This window comes from Engraulis encrasicolus, chromosome 11, assembly GCF_034702125.1.
Source record: "Engraulis encrasicolus isolate BLACKSEA-1 chromosome 11, IST_EnEncr_1.0, whole genome shotgun sequence".
NCBI classification, from domain to species: Eukaryota; Metazoa; Chordata; class Actinopteri; order Clupeiformes; family Engraulidae; genus Engraulis; species Engraulis encrasicolus.
Genome location: NC_085867.1, coordinates 54,949,412 through 54,960,641, shown reverse-complemented (window position 1 = coordinate 54,960,641; position 11,230 = coordinate 54,949,412). Strand labels below are relative to the sequence as shown.

The window sequence follows — 11,230 nt, the reverse complement described above, 5'->3', positions numbered from 1 at the left end:
CAGTAGTATGAGAAGCTGTGAGAACAGATGACATGACCCAGTGACGTGCTATACAGTACATGGCAAATAGGGGCCCCAGCAGCAGCCCTTAGGACACCCCTGTGGAGAGGCTATGAGTTGAGGACAGCTGACCTTGACATGGAGCCCTATCTCTGTCATTTCGTGAAGTATTCACGAAAAAAAATAACTTCAATTTTCGTGGTGCATTCACGTAATTGCCCGTTTTTCGTGGTTGGGCAACGAAACACTGCCTATTCATTTGAATTGCCCCACTGCTGCTATGGTTATCCAAGTGTCTGCAGGGGCGGGGAGGGGGTGCTGACAGAACACTGCTGATACACTCGGGACTCACTAATTCGACGCCCTTTCGGTACTTACGCCCAGGGCTCTAAATTAACTTTTTCCACCACCAGCCAATATGGCTAGTAGACATTTTTTCTTACTAGCCAAATGGAAGGTCAACTAGCCATTTTTTTCTCACCAAAATAAACCATGCGTTAATTATGTTGCTTTTAATTATTTTATTAAACTAGGCTATGTCCTCAACACAGATAAACAATATAAATATTATACTCAATATAATTCAGTCTATTCTATAATTATTTAGTAATTATATTTTTATTACCTGCATTTCATTATTTTTCATTGCATTTCCATATACTGCACAGACAGCCAAACACCTCACACACCATCACCCAAACCTCATACAGTATAGGCCTACAACTCACACAAACACAGCATGCCTTCAACACTAATGTCACACACATACCAGACTTTCAACATACACTAGCCAAACACACACACAACCAAACACTGCAAAACCACATATCCCCTACACAGCATCACTTCACACACAGTGGGCCAAATACCATGGACAATGCACAGAAGACAGGTGAAGGGGAGAGATGAAGGGAGGAGGAGACGGAGAGGAGAAGGACAGGAGACACCCCCCCGCGCGCGCACACACACACACACACACACACACACACACACACCAGAGACGTGCGGTCAGGGTAGGCAGGGTAGGCAGTGCCTACCCTGGGATAAATGTCTTAAAAATAAAAACTAACACGTGTTTTAAAACATATTCTTCAGAGTTCACATACACAACAATAACATTGATTCAGCATAAATTATGAGCTGTTTAAAGTACAGTATACGCAGGACAACGATCAAAAACCTAAGTAATCGCACGAAGCAAAGCGCTCAGGCTTGGGCAGGTTGCCGTGGCAACGCGCAGTCCCGGCTGGTAGCAGAGCCTGTGAAAGCAGAGCTTTCGAATGCCAGCCAGGCAGCCAGGTAAGGCTCGCTTTTCCTCTGCCTACCCTGCCTTCAATGCTGTCAATGTAGAAGTTTGCGCATGCGTATTAAGTTGTCTCATAGCTTGTCAATGGGACTAAAAGCAGAGCCTTTACTCTGTGGCGGGAGTATGTGAGCCAATCACAGCGCCCAAAATGAAAAATTGTTACAATTCAGGTGTAATAACTATGCAATAGCCCAGCGCAGAGTCATGAATAAGAAATGAAAAAGAAAAGTCATGTTTATCAATGGCTCTGGCCCAGCGAAGACACTCTGCATTCAGCACTCTATCGAAGACTTTGGAAGTGAAATATCGGCAGCTATGTCAACAATTGCACATCTGAAGTGTTTTAGCAAGCTGGATTACCAGCAGAAGTTGCTTACCATCAATCGGGCCAACACCTCCGCGATTTATATCAGCGCAAGGGGCAGAAAATAGTACGTACATTCCATCAGGAATGGTATGAGAGAAAAGAGTGGCTCTGCGGGTGTTAGCAACCGTCTGTTCTGCTTCCCTTGCTTGCTGTTCTCAACACAGCTAGCACCCAGTAAACAAAATGACGTTTAAAGGACGTCTTTTTTAGGTCATTTTTGGACGTATAATTTAGGTCATCTGAAGGTGCAGACTGTTACTCCAGACGACGTCTTTTTCAGACGTCTAATGGACGTCCATTTTTGACGTCTGTACTACGTCCATATTAGAGTCATCTCTAGTCCAAATAGGGTCTTAGAGGACATGTTTTTGACGTCATTTTGTAGGTGGTTATATTGACGTCATCTTTGTGGACGTCTTTTTGACTTCAAATTAACTCTGTGAGTTGTCATTCAAACATAAAAGTGACAGCATTAAAAACCTTGAAACTTCTAGTTTTCAAAATATACAGACAATTATCACATGGAAAGTGACAGGGGGGTTTACTTTTATTTAGCAAACACTTTTGTTTACAAGGTTCAATCTTCAAAAGTCTTGACTACATACCTCTGCAACGTTTTTTTTGGTAGAGTTGTGTTTACATTCAATTAAAAAAAAATGTATTACATTAACTTTACTGTCATATTCTTTTTTGTTAGGCTTTTCAGAAGAGGGGGAGATAACAAATGTGATCTTTTTCAAGAATAATTAACACCACTGCGAATTTCATGAAGTATTGATGGTTATGACTCGTACACTATCATCTCTTAACAACATTACCGGTGTATTACAAAACCCGAAAGTCTTGAAATTCGAAGTAGTGTTAAATATTCTTGAAAATAACATTCTTATGAAATAGGTTCCAACATATTGGAAGAAAAGACATTGTACCTTGGGTTAAGAGACAGTTCATCTGAATGAAAACTCTGCATTACATCAATGGGTCTTACATCTGCCACATATCATTTCACAATCGTCCAGTTTTACAACATATATATTTTTTAAAAATATGATGGTAACACTTTATTTTAACATTACATCGCTTAGCACTAATACATACAATGTTAACCCATTGATGCCTAAAGCACTTGCAGAAAAGGGTGCTGATGCCATACAAAACTCCAGGCGCCAGGGCCAATGTTGCACAACGCAACATCCAGCATCAATGGGTTAATGCCTGTATAAGTAACTTGTAAGGCATGTACTAAGCGAAATCAAACATTTGTTAGGTCCTTACTGAGGTTATATTAGGTAATAAATCCCAAATTGTGCATGAACAAGGCATTTGCGAATACATGCCTAATGTATGTTTGATTTTGCTTAGTGCATGCCTTACAAGTTACTTATACAGCATACAGGCATTAACACTGTATGTATTAGAGCTAATAGATGTAATGATAAAATAAAGTGTTGCCAAAATGATAATCAAAATAATTCCCTGTAATAATCCTAACAAGCATGAACACAGATAAATTGTCATTAAGTGGTAAATTATGGAGAATCGGTCCTTGAGAAGGGACACAAAATGCTCTTTCTTCAGGTGTTACTTGAAGCTGCATAGGCTGTCTGAATGTCAGTGGATTCAAAAGAGTCATTGAAAGATACTCCCATTTCTGTTGTTGTGGACTGGTGGTGTCTACGTAGGTGGTGTCTACATAGTAAGTCCTTGTACACTTGAACAGCCATCTTGGCTGCAAATTATCATCATATCCTGTGCATCTGACAAAGCGTGTACATGAAAAAGATGCCAAACTACTTTCTTGATGTCTGTAGTAACTATTTACATTTTGGGCATAAACACATGTTGAGTGATCACTTGGGCTGCTGGGAAGCTTTGAGAGAAGTTGTAGTGCCTTTGTTCGTTTGTTGGTTGAGATGGGAACGTCATAAACATATTCAAAGAAGGTGAAAACAGAGCTGAGCTGTGCTGGATATAACAAGTTGCAGACCCAGTAAAGCTTGAACAGCTTGTCAATTGTGCAAGTCAGGCCGTCTGCAACGGGAATGGTCACACGGTCATTCCTGGCGGTTATGACAGACTCTTCAGGTTCCCAATGCAGACCACTAGTGGTTGGGTTGTGGATTCCATCTCAGTGTCAGTAGTGCAGTGAAGAGGGATGTGAAGTTGGTTCCAGACTGAGAAGAAGTAGAAGAGGAGGAAGAAGAAGGGAGAGAGAGAGAGAGAGAGGAGAGAGAGAGAGACATCATTAATAATACTTAATAGCAAGTTTTACTTAACTGATTGAAAGGTATGAAGCATACCAGTCAAACTAAGTATAGCCGAATCAACTACACATACATTGATATCATGACATCTTCTTAGCTCTTCATTAAACTGAGTGAATTTAATTTCATTCATTTTTCATTTCATTATTTATATATACGTATGAAGAGTTTATTGCAAAACGGTGTATCTACCTTTTTTTTTGCATTTTATTATTGAAAATGGCCAGAGGTCCTATCACCTATGTGTGAATTCTTGCCATTCAAATATTTTGAGAACATACTTTTTCAACTTACAGTATATCACGCAAGTGAGTACACCCCTCACAGTTTTTGCAGATTTGTGAGTATATATTTTCATAGGAAATCATTAGAGAAATTTCACTTTGACACAATGATTAGTGACCTTTTAACAACATATTTAACCGCTTAAATTTCTTGTTCACTCAGAAAAAAACTAAATACAGCCATTAATGTTTGAACATGTACTCACAAAAGTGAGTACACCCCAGATTAAAATCCGGTAGAAAAGGGGCTGTGTTGGCTCGAAATGAAACAAAATGAAAAGGGATGAAAGGGGAGGTCATCAGTGTGCGTTTCAACCTTTCTTTGCATTGAACTTTTACATTTTGAGTCTGCATCTGGCTTAAATAGATTGGTATGAGATTTGAATGCAATCCTATGGAGAATATCATGATCTGCTTCAGTAGTCACAGTGCATGTTGATATGCATGTTTCTTTTAGGTGTATTTCAGATTACAAATGTTGACAGCATCCATGCATCCCCAAACCATGTCAGTCCCACTACCATGCTTGGCTTTTGATAGGATACACTTTTTTTGTAAAACTTACTTGTTTACCACCACACTTGCTTGACACCATCTAAAGTATATTTGTTTATCTTGGTCTCTTCAGACCACACGACATGGTTCCAGTGATCCATATCCTTGGTCTGTTCATCCCTGTTGAGACCAAGATAAACAAATTTGCTTTAGATGGTGTCAAGCATGTGTGGTGGTAAAAGGTCACTAATCATTGTGTCAAAGTGAAATTTCTGTAATGCTTTCCTATGAAAATGTATACTCAAAAATCTGCAAAAACTGTGAGGGGTGTATTCACTTTCGTGATATACTGTATATGAAATTCATTTTGCAATGCGGTGTGTGTGTGTGTGTGTGTGTGTGTGTATGTGTACACTCACATTGTGTTTTGCATGGGTTTGGTCACCTGGTCCGAGTCATCTGAGAGTTCGGTACACTGCTTCCCTCACCATCGCTGTCGCTGTCAGAAATCTGTCAAACACACAATATACAGTCTCAAGTTTGCCGTCCGTGTTAGCTGTAACTCATCCAAATACTGCTACTTTATACAGCAGGCACATATTTACTGACAAAGTTGCTCTCTATGACAAAAGTGCTATGGGCTACTGTGACAGGTAAACAAGAAATGTTGTTTATATATAAACGTAGTTCTGGAGGAAGTCCGAGAGTGATTGACAGCTGTCATTACTTGCTCCCGCCTTCGCGCATATTTAAATCCCTCCTTCCCTCTCTCGCCTGTCATGCGCGAAGGCTTTCCGAATTGTCTCGGGCATTAGCTCTCACTCGCATTGGCCCGCATCGGATCGTCACCGTTTCACCACGCTGCGTTACGTAGCCTATTATCATTATTATTCTTGTAATTATTTGTTTTGGTTATTTAGGCCTGTTTATTTTTAAGCTTGGCCCTCGGTCCTCTAGTCAGCTGCGCACTACTTCGCTTTTTTGGGAGGTAAACGGACCTCGTCTTGAGTGCATCGTCTGGCATAGTTGGTTGGTCTCAGCATCTTTGGGGGGAAGCGGATCTCATCCCGCATGAGCTCCGTTTAAAGCATCCCAGGACCGAGGCCAGCTAACATGCCAAACATGCATATACTATACGTAAACTGTACACCAAGCACTCAAGGACAAACTCGTGAAATGTTGTTTATATATAAACGTAGTTCTGGAGGAAGTCCGAGAGTGATTGACAGCTGTCATTACTTGCTCCCGCCTTCGCGCATATTTAAATCCCTCCTTCCCTCTCTCGCCTGTCATGCGCGAAGGCTTTCCGAATTGTCCCACCACCTCCCCATACTCCTCCATTTCACTGGAACACCCAGTTACACTTCCTCTATACTACACATAGGGGGGAAGCGGATCTCATCCCGCATGAGCTCCGTTTAAAGCATCCCAGGACCGAGGCCAGCTAACATGCCAAACATGCATATACTATACGTAAACTGTACACCAAGCACTCAAGGACAAACTCGTGAAACAACAGGTTAACAACACTTGGCGCTAATTAGTTCTCTACAACTACAAACCGCTGCTGTTCTCTTCCGTTTGGGATCCATATCACCAAACTATAGTTCTCTTGAACTTAACTGCATTGTTATAAGAATATGGCTATGGCAGCCTTAAATAGCAGGTTAAAATATGGTCATTGACATTTTGGTGACAAGGTCATAACTCTGTATCGCAATGAGGTCCTAACAGAGGCTCTGCATGAAAGTGTTTTTAAAGATTAAAAGATTTTAAAAGTAACTATCCTTTGAAAAATACCTGCACAAAATCAACCAGAAAAGACATCTCAGATTTTACACTGCAGCGGCTTCGGAGTCAGAAGATGTGTGAGAACTGTGTAGCACTTTTCATCTGAAAATGAGAGCAGAAAATTGTACAGCAGTACTTAAATTTCACATTTACCAAAGTCTCTGTGTTATAACAATATCACAGTAACATATTTGTCACAATTGCATACAATACAACAATAAGAAAAAAATCTGAAAAAAAAATCTAAAAAAACAAATGAAAGGAGGCAGAGGGCCTGTAAGTGGATGGCAATTAGACACATGATCACATAGACAATATGATACACATGGAAACACACACACACACACACACACACACACACACACACACACACTTACCATCAGTCTGATCATCCAACTGTTCAATCAGAGTAGGAGCTTGGACAGATGTGGCCACAAGACCTGGGCCCTGATTAAGAGAGAAGAGAGAGAGAGAGGGGGAGAGCACGTTAGTTCCCAGTGCATTGAAGGTACTTTTAAAATCCCGTAGCCATAACTGGTGTTGATACCTTGGTAGTCGCCACACTTCACACGCAGCTGTTGTTCTACTCTGCCACCTAAAACCTTCTTTTCAAACGTCATGGTATCGTCACCAATTACCATTGCCTACAAAATCTCGTGCGTGGCAGATTTATCCCTCGAACAGCGTACATCTGGCACGTCGCACCCTCCATCTGAAACAACTGCCGGTATTTTCCCAACACACCGTCATACGAGGTCTACCGAGACAAAACACGACAGCGTTGACCAGTTGCCCAGATCTACCATATTCAACTACATACTGAAACGGTGAAAACCACGACACTTACATGGAACTACGGTTCAAAGCTTGTCTATTGACTGGCCACAACAACTACAACCAAGCCAACATAATGTGATTCGGAAATTCGTTTGTATCACCTTTCATCGAGCCAACACAAAACAGTGGGATACTGCTTGCTTTTACTGGTGCTATTCGTTATCATGTACGAGGGTGGCGGATGGTCTGATTTTCATGATTTGACGCAGAACTGCTTACGTTTGAAGCGCTGAAGTTTAAAATCGCCTCTATGCCAGCTAGCCCAAGTCTTGCCGATACCTCCGATACATGTTACTAGCAGCATCCACTTTTGCCCCACTACCAGTACTAGCTCTACGTCAATCCATCCGTGGTGTTTCAGTATCCTTGCATAAATCCTGTCAGACTTTCTTTCTTTTATGTTCAGAAAATAGCTTTCAAACTTCACATCAGTAAAGTGCCGCCTGATTTATTCCACACCAGCTAATTATCAGTTACCCTCATTGTTACTGTCAATGGTTACCCTATTAGCAACCAATGTTAGCAAACCATCCAATATCACATTTCAAACATTTAATTTTCCCAACACAACACGTTTTAACCATTAAGTTAGTCCACATGTGAATTAAAAGAAAATAAATATAATTTATAGTGCAAGCGTTAAAGATAAATAGCTAACTGAGTATCAATAACTAGCTAAATATGATTGTAGGCTAGCTTAATGTTCACAGAATCACTGAGGCTGTTCCAATGTTCGTGCAGCAAAACTTGTGAAGCAAGGTTTGATTTTAACCATACATTAACGGTAACACACGTAATTGTTACGAAATTAAACCGAATTACTTACGCCAGCCTCTCTCGGTGTCTGAAGTCAAGTCGCCGCATCTTGCATTTCTTCCAACGGTAGAAAACGCGGGCGGAAGTCTGCTTTCAAATGTCCACAGTCACGCGATTGGACAGCCAAACGGCCGTTAGTTTCTCACTTGTAGCACGACCCAGAAATGAAATCTTACACAAAAATGACACCTAATCTGTCAATGCTGTCTACATATCCCAATGTGTTATTTTTTTTGACACATCTGTTTAGGCAGTGTGTCCCACGGTGCATTGCACGTTTGGGATTGCCACACACTCTTTCCCCACCCGATGTGAACAGAAAAAATAGCCTACTAGGAAAACTACTATGGCCTATTTAAAAACAAAGCAAAAAAAAAAGCAACAGCAACAACAACAATCATGTCGATTTCCCTCACCTGTTTTTGACGTCCAAAAAAGTGACCTAGACTGACGTCTGAATTTTGAACTTCATAATGACGTACAAATAGGGTCATTATTAGACGTCCAAATAAAGGACCTAGTTTGTACGTCATTCTAAGGTCCAAAACTGGTCATGGACCGACGGACGCAATTTAGACCTAATTTCAACGTCTATACGACGTCCAATGTTTAGTGGGCAAGGCAAGGCTTGTTCAAACTCACGTACAGAAAACATGGCATGCAGTCTTTGGCGTTTTGCCTTTATTGCAAAAAAAGCCGAGAAGTAGCAAGAAAGATGGTTCAGATGACAGGCAATAGCTGAGCCGTTTGCAATCGCTGCATTGTGGAAATATTCAACATCAGATGGGTAGCAGCTTCAAGTAGTTTGAACACACTGGGACAAAATATCTTCATCATGTCAACCACCCCGGGCTTTTAATGGAACTAACTTGCATGGAAAACATTCTCGTGATTCTGCTTTAAGGTAAGATTCATCTAATTATTAAGCTGTGGATAGCCTTAACATGAACATGCTCAAGTTTCTCGTGGTGCCTTTTGTTGATGGGTCAGGGAGGTGTTGACATTGAAGATTTGTGCTGTGGACACGAATAGACTGTGTGTATGAACGCGAGATTGTTTTTTGAGCGTACGACATGACTTCATTTTCTTAATTTATTATGATGATGACTTGATACGCGATGCGTGAGGTGTGTGGAGCCTGTTAGCAAGTTGACGTGCAGCTGTGTTCTTTTGAAGTGCACGGTGTAGAACTACGAGATCAACGTAGGGGCGGTGGGGCTCGCTCGAGTGACTGGGATGGGTGCTCACGCACTCAAAAATTGACTTGATTTGAAACAACTTGCACCACCGTTGCTAAAGTGTTTGAGAATACAATCACGCACAAGAATGAGTCTCAGAAGTGTTTTCGTTGGTTTACTCGATGTACCAGTATTTACTGTCTGAATGCACGGCTCATGTTTGTTGAGTTCGCAAGCAACCCGCCCCCTTGCCAACTTTACTTCTTGTCTGTGAGTGTTTGATTACCAGCACAAAATGCGTCAATGAAGCAGGAACTGTTACTTAGGTTGGTTGATTGCTAAATGTAAATCGTTTCCCCTCACATGCTATGGTGTGATTCACAGTTGGTGAACTAGACATTTTATCTTCTAAACAAAGTAGGCTACACTGCCACCCTGCATCCATGTGAAACACCCTGGCATTTGCAACAGAATAAACAGAAGAGGAGCTAAGGCAACTGCTAAAGCCAAAAGTTAAAGCTTTTCCCCCAAAATGCTGTGATGTTGTAGCTTTCTAAATTATTGTAAAATGTAGGCCTACAGGTCCTTAAATGTGTACAAAGTAGGCTATGGGTCCTTGAGCTACCAATTTGCCAATTTGGCAAAAGAAAGCTAGCTGGCCTTTTCAAGAAATTGAAATTATGCATTTTCACTTATTGTTTCAGATGTAAGGTCTACTGACACAATGTCCAAATGTCTAATAGTTTAGCCTATTTACTTATTTAGTTATTAGAGCTGTGGTGGCTAAGCACTGATGGCATTTTATATTATAGCCTACTTTATATTTACAGTATTTAGAGAAACATAGGCCTACTCATTTGTTGCACATTAAAGACCTTATCAGCATACTGTACTAGGTGAATAGGCCATCCAAGCCATACCTTGTGGCATAAGGCCTCTCTCACACACACACACACACACACACACACACACACACACACACACACACACACACACACACACACACACACAAACACACACACACCATGTTACATTTCAGATCTGCATGAAAGGGGGTACTATTTGTTCAAAGTTTTTAGTCTTTTATAAACGTTTTTAGCTGATAGTGACTCTCCAGATTTGGTTAAAATGCAGGAAATTGCATCTAAGAAATACAGCGCTAAAAAATACACAAAAAATATTGATTTTCTATATTTACTGCCTACCCTACCATACCCCTCACTGCACGTCACTGACACACACACACACACACCTACACAGTGCGTGAATGATGTCTGCATTGTGTGTTTATGCTGCTGCTGCGTGACACCTTCAAGTTCCTCCAGGTCAAATTAATATTAGGTTTACTTACGATGCGCTTGGAATGACAATTACCGTTACGCTATGTCAACTAGATATCCAATAACACCACGGACACCACGCTTAGGCTACTTTGTTACTTTCGTCGCTAGTTTTTGTTATCTTTTTTTTTCACTTACTCGTATATCCATGTCAAACTCGTGCAGGGTCTTTGCGATGGCGTGGGCGTTATTAGGAAACGACAACTCCATCGCTTGTAGTTGCGAGGACCTCGCAAATATCAGACGGCTTCTGACGGCAACGACACTGTTTTGACAGACAGCTGTCCTGTCCCTTCACTCACTCACGCCGTTTTCGCTCCACCAATACTCTATTTCACCGTCACAACAGTTACGCTGCTATTACTTGCATTCATCGACACATAACCGTGCTTTAACCACTGCCACATTATTTTTCATCTGACAAACCTTGAAAAAAATAGTGGTGCTGTGTGCACCCGAAAAGGACTGTATGAAAGGGAGCTGGTGCAGGTATACAACAAACACCACAGGCTGTCCGGCCAGAACAGTATGAAGATGTCCAATGAAGTGAGA

General features: G+C 41.1%; 1 long non-coding RNA gene across 1 annotated transcript; it reads right to left on the bottom strand.

Annotated features, from left to right (window-relative positions):
* Nucleotides 1-6,516: 6,516 nt before the first annotated feature.
* On the bottom strand, nt 6,517-8,215 carry LOC134459105 (uncharacterized). The gene is made up of 3 exons (XR_010036770.1): nt 8,171-8,215; nt 6,885-6,954; nt 6,517-6,609 (listed from the first exon to the last, which is right to left on the bottom strand). It is a non-coding gene; the product is annotated as an uncharacterized LOC134459105 (long non-coding RNA).
* Nucleotides 8,216-11,230: the final 3,015 nt, after the last annotated feature.